The sequence below is a fragment of the Canis aureus genome, chromosome 19 (assembly GCF_053574225.1).
Source record: "Canis aureus isolate CA01 chromosome 19, VMU_Caureus_v.1.0, whole genome shotgun sequence".
Lineage (NCBI taxonomy): Eukaryota > Metazoa > Chordata > Mammalia > Carnivora > Canidae > Canis > Canis aureus.
This window is the reverse complement of record NC_135629.1, coordinates 6,227,390-6,237,249: the sequence shown is the minus strand read 5'-3', so window position 1 is coordinate 6,237,249 and position 9,860 is coordinate 6,227,390.

The following is a 9,860-nucleotide window of genomic DNA, read 5'->3' as shown; positions in this document are numbered from 1 at the left end:
CCAGGGCAACCTCTGGCAGGAAACAGCCACCCCCCCGCCCCCATGGCCCTTCCCCTTCTCTTGTGGCCACAGCTGGAACTGAGAGCCAGATAGAGGGCCTGACTTGCCTTCTCAATGAGAGGCAGTGCTTTAATTAACCACAATAATAAGTAATAGCTTATATTTATCGATCACTGGCAATGCCAAGTGCCCACACTAAGCACACCACACGCATTGCCTCATTTCATCCTCATGAATAACTTTGCAATATAGGTACTACAGTTATCTCATCTTACAGATGGGGAAACTGAGCTTGGGGGCATTAAGTAACTTGTCAAAGATCAGGTAAGCAGCCATGGATGATGGCCTGTGACTCCTGTCTTCCTGACACCAGGTGCTTAGCTTCTAAGAGATTTTACCACTGTGGAGGCAGTTTCTTGATGAGTTATAAACAAAGGGGGAAGTTCCTAGAGGTACAGTCAACAAGAATGGGCTGTCTCTCTATGTGGCACATGAGGTCTTGTGGTGTGTTCGAGGTCCCTCCTAAAGGGCTTTGTGGAGAAGGTCAGGCACCAGGCTAGAATCAGTATTAACTGATCTTTCATTTTGAAAGATAGTCTGGATGCTTCTTTGTTCAAAGCTTGGGTATCTGCTTTCCTCTGACACAGTAACACCTGTTGATTCTATATTTTAAATATCTCAGGAGATTTCTAGTTGAAGATAGTTGATTGGTCACATGTGGTTAGCTCCTCTCCTTCCTGAATGATCAAGGATGATCTAAATATTTCAGAAGAACTTGCAACCTACACAAGAGACCAAGATAAACAAAACAAAACGGAAAAAATGACCCCAGAGAAAACAGAGATAATTCTGAAAACAGAAAAGAATGTTAAGAGAGAGAGAGAGAGAGAGAGAGAAACCCTCTAATTGGTATCCTTAGAGATATAAGAGAAAATATATTATCCAGGGGGGCCTGGGTGACTCGGTAGGTTGAGCATAAGCCTTTGGCTCAGGTCACCATCCCGGGTCCTGGGATTAAGCCCAAACCCCACGTTGGGCTCCCTGCTCAGTGGGGAGTCTGCTTCTCCATCTCCCTCTGCTGCTCCTCCTGCTTGTGCTCTCTCTCTCTCTCTCTGTTAAATAAATAAATAAAATCTTCTAAAAATACAGTATCCCTAAAACAGTTATAAGATGATATAGAAATGAAACAGGGAATAGAGAAAAACTTGGAAATTAAAAATACGATTGCTGAACATCTTAAAAATGCATCTTTTCCTCAATCTAAGGCAGCTTTTATCCTCTTCCTCTTTTACTTGGCCTATTGCTGTTTCTATTTCCTCATTGCTTCTCCTGACGTTTGAATATCCATCTTTTTGGCCACCAGGGCGATCTTTTAAAAATACAAACTTCCTTATATCTTCCTGCTTAAAACCCCTGATGACTCTTCATTTCCTTCACAATAAAGGCTTTTCATGTTCAGAATCTGTAGCAGGCACTCTTAGTTGCCTTTTCAGCAGTCATTTCTTTTATTTCTTCCTGGTCTTGTTCAGGTATCAAGCAGCCATGTATCACCCAAGAGGTGAATCTTAATGGATCTAAGCCAATCATGGACATTACATTCTCCTGCCAGTGATCTGTTTAGGGGTGTCTCTGTCACTCAGCGAGATATGGAATGTCAGTATCTACATCTACCTTGAGGAAAGGTTTCCTTGCTGCTAACCAGAGGCACCGTGGAGGGAAAAATCCTTCTTTTTCTACTTAATGTCATAATGGTCTCAAGTGATATCTGGAACTCTGGCAGCCGTTTTGTCACCATGAGGGCACAAGCCTGAGATGGAAGTCAACCCGAGGGAGAAGGCAGAGCAAAAAGAGAGATCTGAGTCCTTGACAATGGCATTGAGCCATGCAGAATAAACCAACACAGGAGCCACCCCACCTCTGGACATCTTGTTATGTGGGATAATAAAATTGACTCATTGTTTAAACCACTTCTGGGGCAGCCCGGGTGGCTCAGCATTTTAGCACTACCTTCAATCCAAGGCCTGATCCTGGAGACCCAGGATCGAGTCCCACATCGGGCTCCCTGCATGGAGCCTGCTTCTCCCTCTGCCTGTGTCTCTGTCTCTCTCCATGTCTCTCAGGAATAACTAAATAAATCTTTAAAAAAATAATCTGTGACTTAACAACATTACTGCCTGCAGTATGTCCTTCCTAATACCCCTGGTTATATTGACTGACCTTCCCCTATGCTTTCAGCTCCCCCTCTACACCACTGATCACCAGGAAGCGTGTCTGTCCCCCACTGAAGTGTGAGATCATTGGGGCGAGTGGAATTATGTCCCTAGCACTCAGGAAGGACACTTCTCAGGTCCTTTGTGGGCTTATGTCCTGAAATTGCCTGCTCATATATATGGATGGTAGCGTGAGCTAGTTAAAAGCCAGGCTTGGAATCAAACTGACCTGGGTCTGAGTCTGAGCTCAACCACCAACTTAGCTGTGTGGCCTCTAAAACTTAACAGCCTCTCTGTATCTTAATTCCCCCCCCCCCCACCCCGCCTACTAAGTGGGGATGGCAAAACTGAGGATATCACAAAGGTTAAACAAGATAAAGCACGTTAACCATTTAACTCAGTGCCTGGTACAGAGTGAATTATTCATAAATGCCATCTCTTGGGATGATCATTTCATTAGTTTGCATTTAATTTTCGTTAGGGGAAGAATTTTAAGCTTTCTTTTAAAAAAAGATTTTTATTTATTTATTCCAGAGAGACAGAGAGAGAGAGAGGCAGAGACACAGGCAGAGGGAGAAGCAGGGTCCATGCAGGGAGCCTGACGTGGGATTGGATCCTGGGTCTCCAGGATCAGGCCCTGGGCTGAAGATAGTGCTAAAATGCTGAGTCACCCGGGCTGCCCCAATTTTAAACTTTCATCAAATTCTCAAAGGGGTCTGTGATCCAGGAGGGTCAAGAATCAGTGTTTGGAGTAAAAGGGAAATCATGGTAACTATGTACATCTGGCCTTCATAAAATCCTCCTGGGGAGTCCTTGTCATTGCTTCTCTGGGGTCGGGGCTGCTGCTTCCTGATCTTGCCAGGTAGGGTTCCCCCTGTTGGGGCCAGGCGGGAAGGGAAACTCCTCAAGATGGCGGATACGCCAAAATGGCTGAAGTTCCTGTCACCACCTCCACTTGGGATGACAGCTTGAGCAGACCCTTACACCTCTCCTTTGGACTTCCTCAACCGAACCCAATGCCCTTCAAACCCCAGAGGAGGAAGTCACCTTTGACTGGTCGAATTGCAATCCTTCCTTTGCATAGTGAGGGTCACTCTGACTGGTTGGATTGCAATCCTTCCTTTGCATATGAGCCAACCAATAGGAAACCGTTCTGCCTTACAACGTTATGTAAACCCCCTACCACCTTGTCTTGGCGCGACTTCCTCGACTCACTCTCTTTCCCCCGTGAGTCGTGGAACCTTGCCCGAGGGTGCCTGCAATAAAATCTGTTCTTGGACCCTCGCTTGCCTTGGCGGTCTCATTTCCGTCTAGTTACTAAAAAAACTTAACACCCCCTTTATCATCTCTCCCCCCGGGGCCCTGGGTCTCTGTGACCTGTTGGCTCTCCAAACACCTCATTAGCATAGTCAGCAAATGGGGCTGGTGTTGCCTGTGCAGAGAATGCTTTTCATTAGAGCAGGGGAAATGGCAGCTGGGGGGGAGGGGTGCAGGGGCTATTGCCCCTTTGTGTCTGAGCCTGATGACTCAGGGAACATTGCACTTCTGAGGATGTCATTGTCAGCACCAAGGAGCTACTGTGGCCCTGTGGGCAGGCACAGACCCTCCCATCCACCCTCATGATTCCATAGCCCCAGACCCCAGCTCCTTCCTGCTGTCTCACTCATTATTCCTCCCAGTGGCTGAGAGAAGGTGGATGGGAACATGAGACCCTAGTGAGCTGGAGGCAGAGCCAACCTCAATGCTCACTCTCCCTGCTCCAAGCCCGTGCTATCTGATAGGGAGGAGGGCACATTTGGTGTCAGGCAAATCAGGATGGGTCCTGGCTCCACCACCAGCTTTTGAGCCAGGTGTCAGGTAAATCATTTCCACTCTCTGCACTCCAGGTTCCTCATCTATAAGGAGGAGGTAAATAATCATAGCTGAACCACCACTCCCCTACCTTGCAGGTAAACCATGTCAAAGCTCAGCTTTGGTCACATTATTCTCTTGCTCACAACCCTTTAGCAAGGCTCCCTGGCCCTTTTTTTTTTTTTTTTTAAGATTTTATTTATTTATTCATGATAGACATAGAGAGAGAGAGAGAAGCAGAGACACAGGCAGAGGGAGAAGCAGGCTCCATCGAGGGAGCCTGCTGTGAGACTCCATCCCGGGACTCCAGGATCATGCCCTGGGCCAAAGGCAGGCACTAAACCGCTGAGCCACCCAGAGATCCCCCTCCCTGGCCCTTTGTGATCTGGAAGTGGCCCCTTGAAACTGCCCTGGCTTGCTTCTCCTGCCCCCATCAGGTCACACCATACAGATTTTTCCTTCCTTAGTCCACACAATACTACTCTGCCTAGAATTCTTCTTGACAAAGGGCCTGTCCTTTTGACTTGGAGAATCCCAGCTTCAAACTCAATTCAGTTCTTGCTCCTCCAGGAAGCCTTCTGTGACTTCCACACTGCATCAGGCTACTTCTCTGGGCTCACACCCGTCAGAGCAGGATGGTCCTGGCCTCAGAGTCCTGGGGTTCTATAGAACAGTGCATCTCAAAGTGTGGTCCAGCATCATCTGGAAACTTGCGAGAAATGCAAATTCTCAGCCCCACCTCCAAAACTACAAAATCAAAAATTCTGGGAGTGGGGGGCCCAGCACTTTGTGTTATAGAAAGCCCTCCAGGAGATGCAGGTGTTCACGTCTGAAAGCCCCTAGTCTAATCCAGTCCTCTGACACCATGCTAGGTTTCTGCACTTGAAACACCTTGTTACATGTCGGTCACATCCACTGTCACATGGCCCCAACGCCAGCACCTGCCAGCGAAGGGAGAGGCCTGGGCACAGTGGCTGGCTCCCTGGGGTGCCTCCCACTAATGGAGATGTTAAGGTGAGAATTTTTCCCACCACATCCCCTTCTCCCATTTCCTGAAGACACTCACCCAATTTCAAATTGTAACTTTGTTTTATTGGCAAAGAGGAAATCTCAGCACTTGTCTCATTTACTTCTCATCAGCCTCGCTTCCATCCAATCCCGCCAGGCGGGGGCCTGCTGAGCTTGAGGATCAAACTACCGGTCATCTGCTTCTTCAGGAATATATTGTAAATTTTACATGGCTCCTTGCAGACACACCAGATGTGGCCTGGAAAAATACTTCTTTCTCTTCTCTTGCTCAGCACCCCACCAGTGTGATTCAGAAAGCCTCGAGTCCTAGAAGCCCAAATGTTTTCTAAATTAGTTTCTCCTCCCCTTAGAAAAGTTGTTTCCCTCAATCCTCCTCCCTCTACTTCTAGAATCTGGTAATCTTTCATTCTAGGAAGTTCTTGGTGTTTAACCCAACTCTTTCTTGCTGTCACTGGCTCCAAACCAGCCTGTGACATACAAAGAACAGGTATTTTTATTTTTTAAGATTTTTAAAAATTTTTATTTATTTGAGAGAGAGAGAGAGAGCACAAGAAGAAGGAGCAGAAGAGGGAGAGGGAAAAGCAGATTTTCCACTGAGCCATGACCCGGGGCTCCATCCCAGGACCCTGAGATCATGACCTGAGCTGAAGGTAGATGCTTAGCTGACTGAGCCACCCAGGTGCCCAAGAACAAGTATTTTTTAAAAAGATTTTATTTATTTATTTCACAGACAGAGAAAGCATAAGAGCGGGGAGTGGCAGGCAGAGGGAGAGGGAGAAGCAGGCTCCCCGCAGAGCAGGGAGCCTGATGCAGGATTTGATCTCAAGACCCTGGGATCATGACTTGAGTCAAAGGCAGACGTTCAAACAACTGAGCCACCCAGGTGCCCCCGAGTTTTGCTTTTCTGAGTGGGCAGGTGTCACGGAAGCATCTAGCTCCTGGAGATTCAGACTGAGTGGGGGCAAGGTAGAGGCAGAGACAAATGAGCCCCGTGATTGCTCTTTGATGAAATGCTCCTGCCAGGAACACCAGGCTGGGGGTTCTCTTAGAGCAAAGCTTCAAAACTAATGACAAGACGGCAAAGACAGCACTTGCCTCCTCCTGCTGCCAACACACCCTGTTGCTGACTTAACATGCCTCTTCTTCCCCCCAAGCCTATCGTCATTTTTAATACTTTAGATTTACTCAAGTAGTGCATCATTAAAAAAATGTAACATGCAGATATGTAGAGCAAAAATCAGAGTCTCCTTTTATAGCTCTGCACCTCTCAGCAACCCCCTAAGGATGTGCTACGGTTCACAGTTTGGAGGTGGATGGCCCAGGGCCTCGCCAGTGAGGATGAGGAGGGAAGTAGGGGAGGTAATGAGAAGGCATGTTAAGGGCAGTGTGGCCACTGCTTCATGATAATCCTCGCAGGGTACATCCATCCCACCCAGAACCTCTCAGGATGGACCACACCAGAGGAGGAATCTGGACTTCCAGCTTCCCACATCCCATACGCAAGAGGTGGTGTTTCACATATGGAATTGGGGAGTGCTTTAAAACGTAGATTATATGATTATTCAGGTATGGTGAAGCCAACAGATGGAGAGAGGACTGCCATGGAAGAGTTTGGGGGGTGGCTGGCTGGCTCAGTGGGCTAAGTGTCTGACTCTTGATCTCAGCTCAGGTCTTAATCTCAGTGTCGTGAGTTTAAGCCCCGTGTTGGGCTCCACTAGGTGTAGCACCTGCTTAAAAAAAAAAAGATAGTTTGTTATTCACAGCTCTCCTAAGAGGAAGGGGCATGCAAAGCCACTAAGGGCTGTGTGGTAACCCACCTCGTGTGTCAGGAGGGAGAAGAAGCAGGACGAAAACGTAGGCAGGAGACTTTATTGTGGCTTCTTTGGGAGGAAACTGGGAAGGCAGGGTAAACTGGTTAGGATTGGCTGGTTTGAATAATTCCAGCAGACTCTGGGACACAGGAGCTCTCTCCAGCTGTCTGGGGTGGGGTGATTAGGGCAGAGGGATAGTGGCCTAAGGTATAAGAGCCCACAGACAAAGGAGGTAGTAGTGAAGTGGGGAAAAAAGGCAATAGAAAAAAAAAAATCAGGGCAGCCCCGGTGGCTCAGCCGTTTAGCACTTCCTTTGGCCCAGGGTGTGATCCTGGAGACCTGGGATCGAGTCCCACGTTGGGCTCCCTGCATGGAGCCTGCTTCTCCCTCTGCCTGTGTCTCTGCCTCTCTCTTTCTCTGTGTCTCTCATGAATAAATAAATAAAATCTTTAAAAAAATCAAATTTCCTTACTACTTACTGGTCATTGGCAAGTCACCGAATGAAACAGGCAGAATGATGTTCGTGTAAAAACTCCGCTGCCTCGTGTTAATACTTCACTAAGGGCAAAAGGCAATCTTAGCTTAACATTTTCCTGACCACCAAGATCCTGTGAGTCTTCTTTACCATATAAAGATTCCTTTGGAAGGGGGACTGGGTGGCTCAGTTGGTTAAGCATCAGACTCTTGATTTTGGCTCAGGTCATGTCAGGGTTGTGAGATCGAGCCCTGCCTCAGGCTCTGGGATCAGTGTGGAGTCTGCTTCAGATTCTTTCTCTCTGCCCCTCCCTGCTCTCTCTCTCTCTCTCTCTCTCACTTTTTCAAATAAATAATGAAATCTTTAAAAAAAAAATCCTTTGGAAGCTTCCTTTATCTCTACCTCACCAAGATATATGTTGACAATCATCTCCCAAGCTATGGGGCACTGATATACATCTGAAGGGTCTCATGCTTAGGTTTTATTGGACAGTCATAAATAATCTTTTCCTAACAACAGCTAGCAGGGGTCAGACCTGCATTATGGTCCAGTGATTCAGTTGCCTCCAGATGAAGTACTGGATGCCCGGTTACATTTATACCATCTGGTAAACAATGAATACTTCTTTAATATAAGTATGTATCAGATATATTGCCTATGAAATACTTATACTAGAAAAGTATTCATTGTTCATCTGACATTTGGATTGAAATAGATGTCCTGTATTTTTGTCTACTAAATCTGGTGATCGTATTCTAGCTCCTTCCCTATTTTCCGTCACAGGTATTTTCCCTCCAAAATCTCTTTCACAACTAATGTCATATTGGTGCCTGCTTCTCAAAGAACCCCAACTAATGTGTGGTAAGAATTAAATGAGATAAAAACCAGAAAGATCCCAGAACAGTGCCTGGTCCCCAGGAAGTAAACATTTGCTCTTAGCAGATAGGCACAGTCAAGTATTACCAGCTGACTCGTGGACCGAGGCCTAACTCCCCGGTCTGTGCTCCCTCACTCCATAGCCCCCACCCCTACACTTAGTAGGTGCTCAAAACACATTTCATGAGAGATGTGTGCATATGTTTGCATGTGGTTCTAGAAGACACCAGGATTGATGGTTGCTCCAGAGAACAAGTATGAAAGGAAGATTCACTTCTCACTACATGACCTTGCCTATTGTTTTATACCTATCAAAAAACTAAAAAAATTTTAAATTATTTTGAATTGAACTAAATCTATTGCAGTTTATAATACCTTGGAGCCTCAAATTGGGCAGGAGGCCTGAGTCAGAGGCCACAGTACTGCCTGAGGCCCCACACTGGTCTGAGAGGAACTAATTTGGAGGTTGCTAGGCCTCCCACCATCTCCTATGTTCCTGAAGGGACCTCTCCAAAGCTGAAGTTTTTTTTTTTTTTTAAGATTTTTTAAAAAAAGATCTTATTTATTTATTCATGAGAGACACAGAGAAAGAGGCAGAGATGCAGGCAGAGGGAGAAGCAGGCTCCGTGCAGGGAGCCTGATGTGGGACTCCCTCCAGGACCCTGGGATCATGACCTGAACCAACCACTGATCCACCCAGGTGCTCCTGGAGTTCTTTTTTATTTTACTTTATTTTTATTTTCTTTATTTTTAAAAATATTTTATTTATCTATTGAGAGAGAGAGCATGAGCAGGAGAGAGGGACAGAGGGAGAGGGTGATGAAGCAGGCTCCCCACTGAGCAGGGAACTGGATGTGGGGCTTGATCCCAAGACCCTGGCATCATGACCTGAGCTAAAGGCAGACATTTAACCAACTGTCTGGCACCCAGGTGCCCCCCAAGGCCAAAGTTCTTCTATCAATGCCGAACAATGACTTTTGATTCTGGAAGACCCTGAGGATCTCCTCAATCATCCTATCACAGTGCTCCTGACCCACCTAAATTCTTCTTGGGAGGCAAAGAGATTGGCATAGAGGCAGGAGAGTACCTCCTACCTTCTCTCACATTTTACCTGCCAGCAAAAGAGGAGGCAGGGCTCCTGTCAGGGATTTGGAATCCCAGAAGCCCATCATTCAAAGAGCCTTAAAGGTCAGGGAGGATAGTAAAATTCTCCCCAACCTACCTGACACATATTTCTTCAGTTCATGCTTGCATACCTCCAGTGATGAGAACCTCACTCTCTCAAGAACAACTTTCCTTTTTTTTTTTTTTTAAAGATTTTATGTATTTATTCATGAGACATAACAGAGAGAGAGATGCAGAGACATAGGCAAAGGGAGAAGCAGGCTCTGTGCAGGGAACCTGATGTGGGACTCAATTCCAGGAGTCTGGGATCACACCCTGAGTCTAAGGCAGATCCTCAACAGCTGAGTCACCCAGGCATCCCAAGAACAACTTCCTAACCAGTACAGCTCTATTGGGAAGACGAGTTTGCTCTCTTAACCGAGACTCAGTACTATGTGACTGCCCCATGATGCCTGTACGGCTCCTTGCTCTGTCCTCTGGGCC